Source organism: Etheostoma spectabile, unplaced genomic scaffold (genome assembly GCF_008692095.1).
Source record: "Etheostoma spectabile isolate EspeVRDwgs_2016 unplaced genomic scaffold, UIUC_Espe_1.0 scaffold00001791, whole genome shotgun sequence".
Taxonomy (NCBI): Eukaryota; Metazoa; Chordata; class Actinopteri; order Perciformes; family Percidae; genus Etheostoma; species Etheostoma spectabile.
This window is the reverse complement of record NW_022602810.1, coordinates 27,840-47,080: the sequence shown is the minus strand read 5'-3', so window position 1 is coordinate 47,080 and position 19,241 is coordinate 27,840. Positions and strand designations below refer to the sequence as shown.

At 39.7% G+C, this 19,241-nt stretch overlaps 5 non-coding genes across 5 annotated transcripts; 3 read left to right on the top strand and 2 right to left on the bottom strand.

Annotated features, from left to right (window-relative positions):
* Positions 1–1,110: 1,110 nt before the first annotated feature.
* trnap-ugg (transfer RNA proline (anticodon UGG)) lies at positions 1,111–1,181 on the top strand. Its single transcript has one exon. It is a non-coding gene; the product is annotated as a tRNA-Pro (tRNA).
* Positions 1,182–5,445: 4,264 nt separating this feature from the next.
* On the top strand, positions 5,446–5,527 carry trnas-uga (transfer RNA serine (anticodon UGA)). Its single transcript has one exon. It is a non-coding gene; the product is annotated as a tRNA-Ser (tRNA).
* A 2,171-nt stretch (positions 5,528–7,698) lies between these two features.
* On the bottom strand, positions 7,699–7,780 carry trnas-aga (transfer RNA serine (anticodon AGA)). Its single transcript has one exon. It is a non-coding gene; the product is annotated as a tRNA-Ser (tRNA).
* Positions 7,781–8,278: 498 nt separating this feature from the next.
* Positions 8,279–8,350, bottom strand: trnaa-ugc (transfer RNA alanine (anticodon UGC)). Its single transcript has one exon. It is a non-coding gene; the product is annotated as a tRNA-Ala (tRNA).
* Positions 8,351–11,709: 3,359 nt separating this feature from the next.
* Positions 11,710–11,780, top strand: trnav-uac (transfer RNA valine (anticodon UAC)). The gene has a single exon. It is a non-coding gene; the product is annotated as a tRNA-Val (tRNA).
* The last annotated feature ends 7,461 nt before the right edge of the window (positions 11,781–19,241 follow it).

Here is a 19,241-nt window from a genome sequence, read left to right as displayed (position 1 = left end):
TATTGAACAAATTAACGACTGGATGTGCCAGAACTTTCTGAAATTAAATGAAGGAAAAACTGAGGTGGTTTTTTTGGAGCAAAAGAGAACGATTAAAAGTCTGCGCTCAGCTTCAAACCAATGTTAACCACAGACAAAGCCAGAATCTTGGTGTAGTCCTGGACTCAGACCTGAATTTAACAGCCACATTAAGACATTACAAAGTCAGCCTACTATCACCTTAAGAATATATCAAGGTTAAAGGACTTATGTTCCAACAGATTTGGAAAAACTGGTCCATGCTTTTATCTTCAGTAGACTTGACTACTGTAACGGTGTCTTTACAGGTCTCCTTAAAAATCAATCAGACAGCTACAGCTGATTCAGAACGCTGCTGCTTTGGTCTCACTAAGACCAAGAGACTGGATCACATCACTCCAGTCCTCCCTAAGACGACCAAGAGACTGGATCACATCACCCAGTTCTGAAGTCTTACACTGGCTTCATGTGTTTTAAAGAATTGATTTTCAAAGTACTTTTGTTAGTTCATAAATCACTAAACAGTTTAGGGCCAAATACTTTCTGATATAGATCTGATCTATACCCCCCCAGACCTCTCAGGTCATCTGGACGGTCTACTTTCTGTCCCCATGTCGAACTAAACAGTGGAAGCATTTTAAGCTTGTTGTGTATTTCATTAGCATTGTGTTGGGTGATAGGGGCAGGTGGGCTTCAAAATTCCCTTTCATCCAATTTTACAATCACTTTTTACTGACAAAATCAGAGTCTGTGTTTTGTAAAAATATTTTGTATCAAATGTTTCCTGTTTCAAATGAGATCAAAGCTGAATCGGGCCGTGGAGCCGTGAAAAGACCCCATGCCAATCTACTTGACATAGTCTTTCAAGTCAGTTACAATCCAAGCTACAGTTCCTTTTTTACAAAATTCAAGTTCCAATGTTGGTAAAAATGTTTTTCTTCAAAGTAGTCTTTCGTCCACTATAGTCAGAAAGCTTAATCTGGCAGTGGAGCCATAAAAACACTACAGCCAAACAACTACTTACAATTGCCTTTCGAGTCACGGACTGATCAGATTAACTTGATTGAAAATTCTATTATAATGTTTTCAAGTGGCTCGTTGGTCTAGGGTATGATTCTCGCTTTGGGTGCGAGTGGTCCTGGGTTCAATTCCCGGACGAGCCCTGAAGGCAAGAGACTTACAATTGTAATCTGAAATTTAAAATCCATTTGATGTTAAATTAGCCCAGATTAGGAACAATCAAAATTGTATTAGAGCATGCTGGCAATTTTCATGTCCTGCTTCAACTGCACGCAACGAAAAAACTAAGAAATAATAAAGGAACAATGAGCAGACATGGCCGTCTGCTCGTGATCAGCAGAAAACCCTAGTCGACCCATCGCGACCCATCGCCGGCAGTGAGCCTACGGGTTCCGAACTAAAATGATAAGAGGCACTGTGGTAGACTCCTTACTGATGTTTATACTGTACTCACAATGCCCTTTTTTAAACCCCCAGCCAATCACAAGTCTCAGATGTGAATATTCAATGTGGAGTAATCAGGAAGCTCACATAAAAGATAGTTGCAAGGTCTACCAATGTTTAACTTTACAACCCGTAAGCTGTTGGAAACCCTTGGTTCTTCCCATAAAATTAATCAGAGATCCTCGACCGCCTTGAAGCTCACCACCAGAGCAGAGTGGCGCAGCGGAAGCGTGCTGGACCCATACCCGAGGTCGATGGATTCGAAACCATCCTCTGCTAATTGCTAATTGTGTCAGCATTGAGTCCATGACCAGACTGTTGATGTTTAACAAAGCATCTGTCAAGCAAGTGTGTGAAAGTTACACCTTCAGTGGCATGTCAAGTTTATTTATCCATAAAAATGGAAATACAGTAACACACTAAAAAAAAACTGGAGCAACTGAAACAAAAAATATACTACACAACATTACTATACAAAGTACGGTACAATAAAAGCTGTGAAATATGCACATGTAAAGTGCTTGTTGTGCTGTCTGGCTTCAAAACTTGGAAAATGCTGTGGCTGGAAATCAAACCTGGGCAAAATGATGCAATATGGTATAATAATAGTCAAAAAGTAACACACCTGTTCTACTGGACAGGTGTGTTCACCTGTTCTGCTGGACAATACAACGCTCACTGCAATGAAACGTTTCCAGCAGAAAGCCCCATTTAAGGACACACAGCAGATGGACATGGAATTGTAATTGCACTGCTTTGATAATAGTAGGAACCTTCTTCATCCCAAACCTGATGGTGCTACTTGAGCCACATGGATCCACTTGCTGTCCCTCTGGCTGTTCCTCTCTCTGTCCCATTTACGTTTTCTTCCTCACTCTCTTCTTCATGCTCTTCACCCTCTTCTTCATCTTCCTAACCCTCTGGAATATCCCTCTCTGTGTCAGAGCCCTCACTTTCATCACATGCCCTCTCTCCAAACTCCCAAAACTCTCTGGCCTCCCCTCTTCCTACGCTTCAGTCCCTTGATTTGTTTCTCTCACTGCTGTTTTCCCTCAATTTTTTTTACTAGGGCGCTATAGGCTTCCTCGTTTCATGATAATAATTATACAATCAAGTTGTAAACATATCGAGACCAGACATTTACTACACGTGATTTCATCTCTGTGTGAGGAGCAACAGGAACACAGTTATGTGCAAGAACAACAAGTCCCTCTTACGAGATCGACCATAAATGTAAATATTTTCGTCTTAAAAATTGATTTAATATACGACAGTCTTGTTTTGTGGTCTATACAGTCGTGTGCATATGCGTATGTAGGAAAGTATACCGCAGGAATAGTTAGCAGGGACCTTTATTTTGAAACGCATGACAAGCCACGTGTTTACATAGTAGAAGAAGAACAGCCGGAGAAACATGGTATCCGAGTTGGACTCTTTATTGTTTTCCCCACGACAGCATTGCTGTAGTTTACTTTTTATTTCTGTCGTTACTACTTGCATTATTCCTGTAGCTGTAAGTTAGTAAACCTTTCATTCATTCATTATTGAATTCACATTGTTTTTCTGCTCTAGCAATACTATCTTGATGTTTCTGCAGCGCTATGTGTGTTAATGGTTATAGCACATTGTTTCATGTGTTGTATAGTTGAAGATCGCTTAGTAATGCCATAGCTATTTGCAGTAGAAGAGACTAAGCTTCCGTCTTTTTCTTCTGTTTAGTTTCACTCGTCAATTTCACCCACCTGAAGATAATAAAAGGAGCAAGATGCTCGTGGTCCTGGCTCGTGAATTTGAGTTTGGCTCGCTGTTAAACTGTGTCAACGTACTGGAAGTGCATAACACATAAGGAGAACAGTATAGTCATAATCTCTTGATGCATCACCCTTTCAGAGTGTCTACCATTGTGTCACCAGCAAAAAAAATTAGCAGAGGATGGTTTTGATCCATCGATCTCTGGGTTATGGGCCCAGCACGCTTCTGCTGCGCCACTCTGCTAAAATTCACCACAGACGGGACTTGAACCCACAATACCTGGCTTAGGAGACCAGTGCCTATCCATTAGGTCACTGGGCTTTACATAACTCTATTTCACCAGTTTCAGGAGAAATACATATACAGTTTCTGGAGACGTAACGAAAAAGTAACCTTGACCTTTGACCTCCAAAATTGAATCAGTTCATCCGCGACTCCAAGTGGTTATGAATGCCAAAATTTAACATTGAACATTTAAACCTCCAAAATCTCATCAATTGATCTGTGAGTTCATGTAAAAGTTTTTTGCCAAATTTAAAGAAAGTCCCTCCAGGGGGTCCTGTGTTATCACATTCACAAGAATGAGAAGTGCGTACGTATGTAAGATGGACGGACGACCCAAAAGCATAATACTTCTAGGAACAGCTGGTGCCGAGACATACAAAAGACAAAAAAGAGGGGGGGAGACAGATTAAGCCCTGACAGAAATAGAGAACTACAGACAAAAGATGTAAAATAGTGCCAAGTGTGACCAGAAGAACTGGAAAAAATTAGAACTATGAAGGACAAACCTTTCTTAAGCAACATGTCACCCAGAGGCTTTCACCCTCAGAAACACCAAGGCTAAGACAAGTGGCAATAGTTTACTTCAACATTTTTCCCGGGTAGGGGTCCCCACACAAATCTTAACCGATCAGAAAACTAAATGAACATTGAAGGAGGTATACTCCCTGTTAGGGATCCTGGGCATTAAAACAACACCCTACATAGTTTGTGGCTTCATGAACAATATTGTATTATAGGTACTGGAATCCACCCGTCTCCACCAATGCATTTCTCAATGCCCAGATGTGTTACAAGATTTACATTGAGCGTTGTATTGTCCAGCAGAAAGGCAACAGATGTGTTACTTTTTGACTAGATTTGTACCATAGCTGCGCAAGCATTTTGCCAAGGTTCAATTTCCAGCCACCGCCATGTTTTGAAACCATATGCAATATAATTCACCCAGGTTTCTTCTCTTATTCAATGATCTCAGAAAAAGTTAAAAAAAATACACAGGACATTCAGGGGATGTAGCTCAGTGGTGGAGCGCATGCTTTGCATGTATGAGGCACTGGGTTCAATCCCTGGCATCTCCAACTATGTTTATTGTCTGCCTGTAGAAGCCCTTACTCTAAAAGTGAAACTATTAATAAGGTAATCTCCTTGCATTCATGGTAATTAATGCAAAAATCATCTCAATGACCAGATTGTTGCAAGATTTGCGGTGAACAGCGATGGTGGTATAGCGGTGAGCATTGCTCCCTTCCAAGCAGTTGACCTGGATTTGATTCCGAGCCATCGCAGTAGTTTTCATTGTGTGGTCAATTGCTTTATTTGTGAAGATTAGCCAGAAAGGTCACTTCCGTAACCCAATTTGATAAAATCTTATATCTCTGTTAAGGTACAAATAAGGGAGCATATCACATCACTCCAGTTCTGAAGTCTTTACACTGGCTTCCTGTGCATCAAAGGATTGATATTAAAGTACTTTTACTAGTTTATAAATCACTCAATGGTTTAGGGCCAAAATACATTTCTGATATTCTACTACACTACAACCCCCCCCCCCCCCCGCCAGACCTCTCAGGTCATCTGGGACAGGTCTACTTTCTGTCCCCAGAGTCAGAACTAAACAGGGTGAAGCAGCTTTCAGTTCCTATGCTCCTCATATCTGGAACAAACTCCCAGAAAAAACCTGAAGGCAGAAGACCTTTCTTTTTAATGTTGCCTTTCATTAAATGTTTGTTCATATCTTTAATTTTTAATTTCTTATGCTGCACTGTAACTTTTATTCTTGTGTTCTATCTATTTTAATTTTTAACTGTTTTTGTGTAAAGCACTTTGAACTGCCCTTTTGTTGAAAGGTGCTAGACAAATAAAACTACCTGGCCTTGCCTTGAATAGGTTATCAATATTAGTGCAAATCGGTGTAGTGTTGGTTTTCAAGTTGTCGTGGCCGAGTGGTTAAGGCGATGGACTTGAAATCCATTGGGGTCTCCCCTTGCAGGTTCGAATCCTGCTGTCAACGAAAGCCCTCCTTTAAATGTGGTCACGCATCCCTTTAAACAAATGGCAGATGTACCTTCGTGGACAATATAGTAATATCTCATAGGTACTGGAAGCCACAGATGCATCTAGAGCGATTACTTTCAGTCTCAATGCCCAGATGTGTTGCAAGATTTGTAGTGAACGTTATATTGCCCAGTGATGGTGGTATAGTGGTGAGCATAGCTGCCTTCCAAGTAGTTGATATGGCTTTGATTCCCAGCCAGTAACTTTCTTCAACTGACGTTACTTGATTTATTTGTCAAAAAGTAACCAGAAAGGTTACTCTCCCAACCCGGTTTGATAAAACATTAGATCTCTGTTATATCGCACAAATAAGGGAGCATAACTATCAATCAAGCTGTCTCCACAAGGACATTCAAATCCTGCCGACACCGGAAGCCAAATTGCAGATGTGTGTTCATGAAAAATATTGTGTTATCTCATAGGTACTGTAAGTCACCCGTCTCCACCAATGTATCTTTTAGCGTTTATTTTCAGTTCAACGCCCAGATGTGTTACAAGATTTGCAGTGAACATTGTATTGTATTGTGTTTTACTTTTCGACTAGGATTTACATCTTAGCAGTTCAATCATTTTTCCCAGGTTTGATTTCCAGCCACTGCAGTTGCATTTACAGGTTTTGAAGCCATATACAACATTAACATTACATGTTTTACCCAGGTTTCTTCTTTTATTCAGAGATATTTTAATTTCCTTGCCGGATTCATCCCAAAAGGATTAATAAAGATAAGTCTAAGTCTATCTCAGAAAAAAGTAGAAAAATCTGAAAATCTTCAGGGGATGTAGCTCAGTGGTAGAGCCTTTAAAAGAGCTGCAAATGATATTACCTCCTGTGGTAATCTGACTGGTTGGGTTGTAGAACCCATTTTCCATTTTTATGGATAAACTCAACTTGACATTCCATTAAGATTACTCTTCAGCAAGTGGAGACATTTCACTTCAAACACTTGCAACAACAGATGCTTTGTTAAACATCAACAGACTGGAAATATACTTAATGCTGATATAAAGCCAGAGAAGGGAAGTAACAAAGTACAAATACTTCGTTATTGTACTCAAGTAGATTTTTCTGATATTTTTACTTTACTTTACTACTTATGTCTGTGGCAACTTTTTACTTCTACTCCTTACATTTTAACACAACTATCGGTACTTTCTACACCTTACATTTTACAAAATTGTCTCTTTACTTTAGTTTTGTACAAAAGGTCGTCATGCCGGAAAATAGCGCGGACACGCGCCACACACCGCGAACAGGTGCGCGCGTCAAACGGAGAAAAAAGTGAAAGAAAAAAAATGAGACTAGCTGTCCGGAGGATAACCAGTTGAGATTGTGAGTTATCCTTACCAGAACTCTGAACCACCTCAACTGGTTTGTGAAGTATGGTATTAAACAGAATTATGCATTGAGGAATGTAGCAGTAGCATGTAAATCACCGTAGTTTTAGACGTTAAAATGTGCGCACAGAAAGCTACGGGATTACTGTGGCGAAATGAAGAATGGCTAGGTTAACTGATGATTTTAAACATTGTAAAAATTAACGAAACATATGAACCGTTAAACGTATTCGGGCATCTAACATATACCTGCAGTTTCAGTCTTTGGATGGTATAGGTAGCATATCGCTACCGTGACGGCCGACATGCGCCCCTTCACAATTACAGACAATTTTGGCAATGAATGAGTATTTCACATTGAACCCTTACAATTGGGTGGTCATTAAAAACAGTGCATTGCAATTACAGATATAAACAGCAGAGGCAGGAAGGAGTCTAACAAAAGGTATCTTATGACTTTAGTTACTTCACCAAGTTATGTCATAAGAGATCAACACAATTGATTCAACTCCAAGTCTTCACATTAGTTTCCTTCCAGCTATTTAACATTTGCGAATAGCAGTGGTGGTCCAACGTGACTTCAAGGCCTTGTAACATTGGTAAGCAGCTGGTAGAAAAAACTCCCCGTCAGGGAATCAAACCGCGGTCTTCCGCGTGACAGGCGGAGAAACTGTTTATTTTACTAACGAGGAATGCCCAAGCTTAATACTTGGCACAGCAATCGATAGGTGGCCACTAGTCTAGCATTTAGGCCAAAGTAAATACTTGAAGATTTATTTAAAGCACACCTCTCGTTGTCGGCAGGATTTGAACTTGCGCGGGGAGACCCCAATGGATTTCTAGTCCATCGCCTTAACCACTCGGCCACAACAACCTGAAAAGCAGAGCTACACCGATTTGCACAAATGTTGAAAGACTTTTCGATTGGTTAGTAGTAGTTACCAGACACGGGCAAAGTGCAAATTGTAGTGCACTGCCTGTATCTGTGGATCCTCGTGGAGGCCGCTTGATTGATTGATATGCTCCCTTATTTGTACCATAACAGAGATCTAATATTTTATCAAATCGGGTTGGGCAAGTAATCTTTCTGGTTACTTCTTGACAAATAAAGCAAGTAACCACACAATGAAAACTACTGCGATGGCTGGGATTTGAACCCAGGTCAACTGCTTGGAAGGCAGCTTTGCTCAACACTATACCACCATCACTGGGCAATGCAATGTTCACTGCAAATCTTGATACACATCTGGGCATTGAGACTGATTTTTGCATTAATTACCATGAACACAAGGAGATTGCCTTTTAATACTTTTGTCTTTCAGAATAAGAGGTTTTGCAGCTCTTTTACAGACTGTTGTAACAGAACACTTATTGGAGATGCCGGGGATTGAACCCGGGGCCTCATACACGCAAAGCATGCGCTCTACCACTGAGCTACACCCCCTGAATGTTTCTACAGAAACCCCTACCCGGGAAAAATGTTGAAGTAAACTTGTTTGTTTGTTTTATTTGGATCCCCATTAGCTTCAGCATGAACTAAAAGCTTTTCTTCCTGGGGTCCTACAATCCTTTCTTTGACAATACTCTTTATGACATTTCATTACACACACAGACATAAATTAGAAAATACTAACCATAATTAAATCTTAAAGTTAACGCAATTTATACAAGAAATAAAATAAAAGACACTACTCCGAATAGATAAATCAATTTAAGAAATAAGATAACAAAAGCCCTATGACAAACTAATTTTAAATTACATATTTAATTCCTTTGAAATAAATATGTCTTAAGTGATTTTTTAAACCATACTGAGAGTTGTGTTTGATAGTCGTTGGGAGAGAGTTCCATTCACACATCGCTCTGTACCTGACTGAACGTTGAATTGATTTAGTTTTCACTTTAGGTAAAATAAAACTCCCTCCTACTGCACGCCTCGTTGGATGATGATGTGTAGCAGTACTAAAGGATAGTTTTCTGTTTGAAATAAAAGGTGTTTTGTTTGTTATAACGTTATGTAAAAAAAAACATTAGCAAATACACAAATCTATTTTTAACTTTAAACCATGAGAGTTGTTCATGCATGTTAGCAACATTTGATCTAAACCCACACAAGAGAGACACACGTGCAGCTTTATTCTGAATCACTTGTAGTTTTTTCATATTAATTGCTGAAGTGCTGGACCACACCACTGAACAGTAATCCATATGTGAGTCAGGTTGCCATGGCCACGCTCGTCATCAGCTGATCTTCTTCTTCTCTTACCAACCACGACATCTTATCTCATCAGCTGATCTTCTTCTTCTCTTACCAACCACGACGTCTTTATCTCATCAGCTGATCTTCTTCTTCTCTTACCAACCACGACGTCTTTATCTCATCAGCTGATCTCTACCCAGAATCAACGTCCTTACTCCAGTCTACAACCACGTATGTATCTGTGTGTGTGCATAAAGTAAACTTTATTAGTTAAATTACAATTTACACTCTGTTGTTATTACACACATTACACAAAGGCCTGAACTACACACACATGCTCAGTACCTATACATGCACTAATGGAGAGATGTCAGAGTGGGGGGGGCTGCCCATGGAAAGACACCCCGAGCAGTTGGGGGTTCGATGTCTTGCTCCAGAGCACCTTGGCAGTGCCCAGGAGGTGAACTGGCCCCTCTCCAGCTACCAGTCCACCACCAGACTCTGGTCCGTACGGGGACTTGAACCAGCAACCCTCTGGGTCCCAGCCCAACTCCCCACGGACTGAGCTACTGCCCCTCCAATTTGTGTGCTCAGTACCTGTGTATGTTTGTGTGTGTGTATCTGTGTGTGTATGATTTTGTGTCTGTGTCCGTGTGTGTATGTGTATCTGTGTGTCTGTGTCTGTGTGTGTGTGTGTGTGTGTGTGTGTGTGTGTGTGTGTGTGTGTGTGTGTGTGTTTTATCTGTTTTTAAAAAGAAAAACAGATAAAACACCAGAATTAACCCTTCAGACTCCGATCATCTCACTCGGCTGCCAGCCTGGGTATTATTAGTTAAGTGAAGCAGGTTTAAAGGAATCCACTGGTGCTCATGAGTTTACCCCCCATGCTGGAGTTGACTAATAGCCCCCCCCCCCCCATCATAGAGATTACTGGTCTTTAATAATAAAAATGTGCCTCTATAGGAATTTAACATAGGGGGGTGTAGTTATGCCCCTGTATTTTAACATAGGGGGGTGTATACTTATGCCCCTGTATTTTATTTATTTATTTTATAAGTATTATATATATAAATGACTACAAAGTGCTTTTCTAAAATGAACTGGAGCCTCATACACACACACAGACACACACACACACACAGACACACACACACACACACACAGACACACACACACACACACACACAAAAACACTAACACACACAAACACACATACACATGAATACACACACACACACACAAAAATACATACGCACACACAGACACACACACACACACACCACACATACACACACACAGACCACACACACACACACACACACACACACAGACACACACACACACACACACACACACAAAACACTAACACACAAAAAACACACATACACATGAATACACACACACAAAAAATACATACGCACACACAAACACACAAAAATATATACACAACATAAACACACATACACATACACATGAATACACACAAATACACAAACGGACAAAAAAACACATACACACATGAATACACACACACAAATACAAAACCAACTGTCACACAAGACTCCATGTAAATAATCACTACTTTATCATCGTAAAACACACTCATTAAAAGTGGACAAAACTAAATAAAACTACCAAAAGCCGTCTTGGTTCATCTTTCCACTGTTCCAACAATCACCACTCTGGTCTGGTGGAATAAACTCTTAATTCACACATTTACATGTAGAGATATGCTGCTCTATACACGCTAAAAGTAGTGATATTTACATGGAGTCTGGTGGAGATATGCTGCTCTATACACGCTAAAAGTAGTGATTATTTACATGGAGTCTGGGGAGATATGCTGCCTCTATACACGCTAAAAGTAGTGATTATTACACGGAGTCTGGTGGAGATATGCTGCTCTATACACGCTAAAAGCAGTGATTATTTACATGGAGTCTGGTGGAGATATGCTGCTCTATACACGCTAAAAGTAGTGATTATTTACATGGAGTCTGGTGGGATATGCTGCTCTATACACGCTAAAAGTAGTGATTATTTACATGGAGTCTGGTGGAGATATGCTGCTATACACGCTAAAAGTAGTGATTATTACATGGAGTCTGGTGGAGATAGGCTGCTCTATACAGCTAAAAGTAGTGATTATTTACATGGAGTCTGGTGGAGATATGCTGCTCTATACATGCTAAAGTAGTGATTATTTACATGGAGTTTGGTGGAGATATGCTGCTCTCTAAATGCTAATAGTGATTATTTACATGGAGTTGGTGGAGATATGCTGCTCTATACATACTAAAAGTAGTGATAATTTACATGGAGTCTGTAGTAGTTGTCACGTCTGCTTTACATGCAGAAGGTCCTTGGTTCAATCCCCAGTGGAACCAGACTTAATGTTTAAAAGAAGAACTATTTTGTGTTACCACCTGGCAGGTGTCTCTTTAAAAGGGAGTTAATGACACTCTAACAATAAAAAAAAATTACTAAAGACATATTGTCTATCTGAAAGACTTCTTTGCATCTTGTTTCACTTTCAGAACCTGACCTCCATCTATTTTCTTTACAGTATGAATCCGTTATATTTAAGACTTTATGGGTACAGAGGTTCCATAGTGTAGTAGTTATCACGTCTGCTTTACACGCAGAAGGTCTGGGTTCAATCCCAGTGGAACCAGAGTGTTGTCTTATTATGGATCCTGTCAACTGTGAAATCCATCACTGTAAAACTTCTTCTAAGAAACTGCTATTATACTGTTTGTTGTAAATTAACTTTCAATAACATCATAATGCATGTAGTCTGACACTCACAGGGGCATTTGAGTATTTCTGTTTTGCAGTAGCCTAGTGAAGTAAAGAATCGTGCTCTACTACCGGAGGAGCGAGTGCCAGTATTGTCTGTGTCTGACATATTTCTAACATTTCATATTTCATACCAAGCCATGAATCGCTCAGTACTCACTTCCCGTACTCAAGTAGAAGTACAGATACTTAAACTAAGTATCTGGTAAAAGTAGAAGTACTGATTTAACTTCTTTACTCAAGTAAAAGTAACAAAGTACAGGCTTGGAAATTTACATAAAGTATAAAAGTAAAAGTAGCAAACTTGACAAGGTTGACTTGACTACACCACTATTCATCTTCTCATCTCAACTGCTTTACTTCATTTCTATCCTGAAAATACAAGTCAACAGCTCCATTTCTGGCGAGTCAGCAGAGAGTAATAACTGGGGCAGTTTAAGTTTGCAGATAATGTAGCTGAACAAAAAACATTAAAAAGAGACAATATTACATTGTGAATAGGTCCGTTTATCATCATATGCCACTTTACCACACATCTCTAGGCTATGTAACATTAAATAAATGACAATTCTGATGATTTTCTAATAAAACTGATTAAAATTGCAATCCATTACTCTTACATAATTTGTTAAACTTGAACTTCTCTGTCCTATGATTACATGTTTCTCTGGAAATGTGACTTCAATGATCTGATAGTAGATAATCCTGTCTTTTTAAATAAGCTATTTTTTTATTATTTTTGCTTCTTGCAACAGGACTTCATAGTGCTTTAAATAATTATGTCATAAAGACAATATACTGTATGTTAACCAGGGATCACATATGAATGACACTAAATTGAAATGATTACAACAACTAAAGGGCCCTAGATCTTTTTGAACTGACAGTTTTATGTGAAAACACAACTACAGTTCACAGCTGATGTTATTCTACACTTGATGGGCAGTGGGGCTGTGTTATCTTTAAACTGACTAAGTGCATTGAACAAATTAACGGCTGGATGTGCCAGAACTTTCTGAAATTAAATGAAGGAAAAACTGAGGTGGTTGTTTTTGGAGCAAGAGAGGAACGATTAAAAGTCTGCGCTCAGCTCAAACAACAATGTTAAAAACAACAGACAAAGCCAGAAATCTTGGTGTAGTCATGGACTCTGACCTGAACTTTAACAGCCACATTAAGACAATTACAAAGTCAGCCTACTATCACCTTAAGAACATATCAAGGGTTAAAGGACTTATGTGTCAACAGGACTTGGAAAAACTGGTCCATGCTTTCATCTTCAGTAGACTTGACTACTGTAACGGGGTCTTTACAGGTCTCCCTAAAAAATCAATCAGACAGCTACAGCTGATTCAGAACGCTGCTGCTCGGGTCCTCACTAAGACCAAGAGACTGGATCACATCACTCCAGTCCTCACTAAGACCAAGAGACTGGATCACATCCCTCCAGTCCTCATTAAGACCAGGAGACTGGATCGCATCCCTCCAGTTCTGAAGTCTTTACACTGGCTTCCTGTGTCTCAAAGAATTGATTTCAAAGTACTCTTGCTAGTTTATAAATCACTAAACGGTTTAGGTCCAAAATACATTTCTGATCTGCTACTACACTATGACCCCCCCAGACCTCTCAGGTCATCTGGGACAGGTCTACTTTCTGTCCCCAGAGTCAGAACTAAACAGGGGAAGCAGCTTTCAGTTTCTATGCTCCTCATATCTGGAATAAAGTCACAGAAACCTGTAGATCCGCTGCTACTCTCAGTTCATTAAATCAAGGCTGAAGACCTTTCTTTTAATGGTTGTTCATATCTTTAATGTTTGATTGTTATACTGCACTGTAACTTTTATTCTTGTGTTTTATCAGATTTTATTTTTAACTGTTTATTCTTGTTTTTATCTATTTTTTAAATTTATAACTCCTTTTTAAGAGTAAAGCACTTGGAATTGCCCTGTGGCTGAAATGGGCTATAAAAAATAAATAAATAAAAAATAAATAAAGCTGCCTTGCCTTGAATAGGTTATCCATATTAGTGCATCGCGGTATCGCATAGCTTTTCAGGTTGTCGTGGCCGAGTGGTTAAGGCGATGGACTAGAAATCCTTGGGGGTCTCCCCTCGCAGGTTCATATTCTGCCAACAATGAAAGCCATCCTTCAATGGTGGTCACACAAAATTACCAGTGCTAATGTTAAGGTCTTTTTATCTAATTCTTCTACATACTCAGCTGTGTTGAGGAATTTAAGCCCGAGGTTGTACAATACATGAACCTACCAACTGTCCCTTAGACATTTAGAATGGTGAAGGAGGTTTTTAATAGCACCATTGGGGCGAGTCCTCTAATTGCTAAGCCTGTACTTTGTTACTTTTACTTGAGTAAAGAAGTTAATCAGTACTTCTACTTTTACCAGAGTATTTGTTAAACACATTATCTGTACTTCTACTTAAGTATGCGCATTGAGTACTTTTGCCATCACTGACGGTCATTGGTATGCAGGTCACTTGATGTAATACAAGCAAATACATAAGGCCCCCCCAACAGTTTGTGACAAATGGCGTGCAACTGTCTGTCAATGATCCAGCTTGTCGCTGTGACCAAGAAACCACCAGCAAAATTACTAATTATCATCAGTTCCGGAATTTTCTTGGATGCCAAATATTTGAATTCTAAGTCAGTGCAGCTTTACACTTCTACACTTCTGCATGAGTCAGCTTCCCCAATTTTCTGAGTAATAGCCTGATAAGCATACATGTGCCGCTAAACCTCAAAAGCTATAAAGCAAACGCTTGTGGCTTAAACATCAAGTTCTCGCTCATAAAACACCAGCTAGATGCAGTCTCTGTGGCGCAATAGGTCAGCGCAGTCGGCTGTTAACTGAAAGGATGGTGGTTCAAGTCCACCCAGGGACGTTTGTTGCTTAAATAACCTGGAGAGAGCCAACTCTGGGATTTATCCTTCTCCAGAAGACCATAGAGCAGCCCAAAACAGTGGCCTTATGTCTTTAGAAGGTACAGTTCTACAAACCATGTACACATTAATCTTTACGGTCATTGTTATGCAGGTCACTTGAGGTAATATAAGCAAATACATAAGGCCCCACCCAATAGTTTTGTGATACGTGGCGTGCAACTGTATGTCAATGATCAAGCTTGTTGCTGTGACCAAGAAACCACCAGCAAAACGACTGATACATCATCAGTTCCCAAATTTTCTTGGAGGCCAAATATTTGAATTCAAAGTCAGAATTAAATTGACATGTAAGAACAATACAATGCACGTCCAGCTTCTACATTTACGCATAAGTCAGTACATATTAATCTTTAGCTAGGTACACCTGTTACCTAGGTTACACCCGGCTGTTGATTTGATATAATGGCGATGTTAATTGTTGTTCATTAAGATAATTATTTACTAGCATATATGATTCCTATGCATTGTGTATGGTACAGTTTTAAATCCTGCTTACAACGAAAGTGGTAGCAAACTAATGACACATCACATTATACCAAATTGCAGATGTGCCTTTACGAACAATTTTGTGTTATCTCGTAGGTACTGGAAGCCCCCGTCTCCACCAATGTATCTCTTAGCATTTATTTTCAGTCTGTGTTACAAGATTTGCAGTGAACGTTGTATTGTCCAGCAGAAAGGCAACAGGTGTGTTACTTTTCGACTATAATTTATACCATAGCAGTGCAATCATTTTGCCCAGGTTTGATTTCAGCCACCGCAGTTGCATTTACAGGTTTGAAGCCATATACAACATTACATTACATGTTTTACCCAGGTTTCTTCTTTTATTCAGTAATATTTCAATTTCCTTGCAGGAGTCATGCCAAAAGGATTAATAAAGATGAGTCTAAGTCTATCTCAGAAAAAAGTAAAAAAGAATGTAGCTCAGTGGTAGAGCGCATGCTTTACATGTATGAGGACCTGGCATCTCCAGCAGGTATTATGGTAGAGTCTTTAAAAGAGCTGCAGAAGATATTACCTCCTGTGGTAATCTGACTGGTAGGGTTATAGAACGTAGTGGTAGACTAGACCTCCTGTGACACAAACTTAGCAGTATGCTCTCTTTCATACCTCAGGTTATCAGACAGCACAATTTCACATGCCAGTAAGGGTGTACCCTTCAGCTTTTATGGGTGTTAAAGGATGTATGACCACTGTAATTTCGTAACAGCCTTCAGCAGGTGCAGAAATTTAACTTCAGACACTTGCAGCAGGAGCTGCTTTGTTAAACATCAATTTAAAGCTGAAGCAATTCATAACAATTAACAGAGGATGGTTTTGATACATCAACCTCTGGGTTATGGCCAGCCCTCTTCCGCTGCGTCACTCTGCTCTCCTTAACCTGCCCAGGGGCTGTTAAATCTGTGATTCACGTTTTGGGGAAGGTTTAGGAAGGACCAAGGTTCCAACAGCTATCTTTTATGTGAGCTTCCTGATTGCTCACACGTTGACCATTCACATTGGTGTTTTAAAAAAGGCAGTGATTTTAGCTTTGATTTACTCATCAGCTCTTTTTTTAAGTGATTTTAGACGTGTAACGAGCCATCTTTATTTCCTGTGGAGGTCCAAGTGGGAATGAGCGCAAAGAAGAAGCCAAAAGAGGGAAAGGAGTGCCGGACCTGTTATTGTTTTTAGGGAGCAGATTTACAGCTATGCACTTTGCCGCCATCAAAGATCCCATTTGGACCTCCAGAAACTTGCTGGTAAGAAATCACATGCAGATGATACATGATACATGAACATATTTTAAAGAGTGGTTTTATATCTGTGCTGCAAATTTTGACAAACTGTTTTGATCACTTGAGATATTTCCATGTAGTCTTTGGTCTTGGACAGGTACCTTGCAATCTAAAACTGTATATCCTATCGTCTCTGGAACAATAGTGGCAGTTGGAGGAGTAATGGCTCTTTACAGTGAATATGCAAAAGAAGATGTTCATAAATTCAGCCCAGGTAAATGTTCAGCCCATATTCACACAGACCTAAACCTACTCACTAATGCTGGTTACAATATTATAATATCAACAATGCCAGAGAAAAATGAAAGTGTGATAACATTTTTTAATAAAGTATTAGCAGTTTTTAATAAGTATTGGCTATTTCCTTGCAAAGGTTTTTTTTTTCCAATACCATTACCAAGCATACCTTTATTTATGAAGCCGGTGTTTGTCACGATGTGGAGAACTGATGTTTGCAGGTAGTGTGGCAGAGTGGTCCAAGGCGCTGGCTTAAGGCTCCAGTCTCTCTGGAGGCGTGGGTTCAAATCCCACCACTGCCATTTGCAAATGTTACATAGCTGGAAGCCAACCAGTGTGATGTCACAGCTGTGTCATTTGGGCAGAACTTGGTGAAGTAACTAGAATCATCCATCAATTACCTTGCTAAGATTATTCCTTGTTAACCTGAGGTCCAACGATTGGTGAAACCTTCCTTTCCAGCACTTTGGAGTAGAAAATTAACAGATAATTGTGATATTCTCCATATTGATCAAACTAATCATGAGTATCACTTTGACCATAATCGTGCAGCCCAAAGAGATCTAATGTTTTATCAAACCACGTTGTGCAAGTAACCTTTCTGCTGACTTCTTGTAAAAAAAAAAAAAGCAAGTAACATCACTCAAAGAAAGCTACTGCGATGACTGGGATTCCGCGTTCCCAGGTCAACTGCTTGGAAGGCAGCTATGCTCACCACTATACCACCATCACTTGTCAATACAAAGTTCACTTCAAATCTTGTAATACATCTGGGCATTGAGACTGGAAGTGCACTCTATCACTGAGCTACAGGCCCTGATGAGTCAGAAAATCCATCCAGGGTGGTCCTGTGTCATTACATCAACAAGAATGGGAAGTGTGTTCATGTACATTGTTGCCCTTCGATAGCTCAGTTGGTAGAGCGGAGGACTGTAGAAGCGTAAATTTGAAATCCTTAGGTCGCTTTTCAAGAGTTTCCCTTCACAGATCCATAAAGTTTTTCTGATTCTGATGTAGAGATGGACAGACGACCCAAAAGCATAATACTTCTTGCCGAGACATAACAAGAAAAAAAGAAGAGGTGGGGGAGACAGAATTAAATCCTGACAGAATAGAGCACTACAGACAAAAGATGTAAAATAGTGCCAAGTGTGAACAGAAGAATTGCAAAAAATCTAGCTTCTCTTCTTTCCTGTTTTGTAAACAACCCAAAGTTTTACAAAACAAAATATAACTTTCCCCGAATCCCTCAGTTACATCACAGTCAATATTTGTCTCATAAACTGTCTCAATGTCCAATTTAAATAATTTATCCAACAGAATGGAAACTTTAACTTACCCCTGCTGTTTGAAATTGCTTCCTTGTTGTTTTGATTTCCGAGTGGAATCAGCGAGCCCTCAGTGGTGGGAAAATGCAAAGTCATAACAAATTCAGTTGTCTCCTACAAGGAGAAGACACAGAGGAAAGATACAGAAGTCATTTACTCTGAGAGGCATTGGAGATCTTATCATGAATAATTAATATGAAAATCATTGTTTAAATATAATTTTCCATTACAAGTTAATGTTTAAAAAAATGAGAAGAATTGTTATTGATATAGAGGCAGATGAAGTGTTTATGACCCATCAATGATGACAAAAGGATACATCCGCTGTCGGGGGTCTGATTTAAAGGAAATGGTACTCTTTAAAAGAGTTGGGGTTCTAGCGTTAAACTAGTGAGGAAGAATTTGAAAAATCTACACCAACCAAAACTTACTCTTTAAAATGTGACACCTGTATCTGTCAAGCCAGACCATTCCCTGACCGGGAATTGAATCCGGGTCGCGGCGGTGAGAGCGCCAAATCCTAGCCACTAGACCATCAGGGAGTCATAACTATCTAATTTATCTTTGTAGATGTGAGTTTCCTTTTCACTTACTGGAATGACTCATATTGTTTTAGGCGAGGAATGGCGCCTGGCTAGAGCTTCAGAAGGCAGGACATGACAGATTACACATCTGTACCATATACCAAGTCTCTTGCTGTTCCTTGACTAGTTCCTTGACTTGGCCACCCCTGCTTTGCAGTTTCTATCAATGTAAAATGAAGCGGAGGATGGAACAATTTGGAGGCATAAAAGAAAACTGGCTTTACAAAGCTGCCGTGAACCGGATTCAAACCGGGGTTGCTGCGGCCACAACACAGAGTACTAACCACTATACGATCACGGCCACTTGGTACCAGCAGGGCCTTGTTGTTGTGAAAGCATAGTGGGAACTCGGAATATCAACTGATATTTTCCCGCTTTCACAGATTGTTGACTAACAAATTAAACTTTTTATGGATGGTTTATCTAGCACTGCAGATCCTCT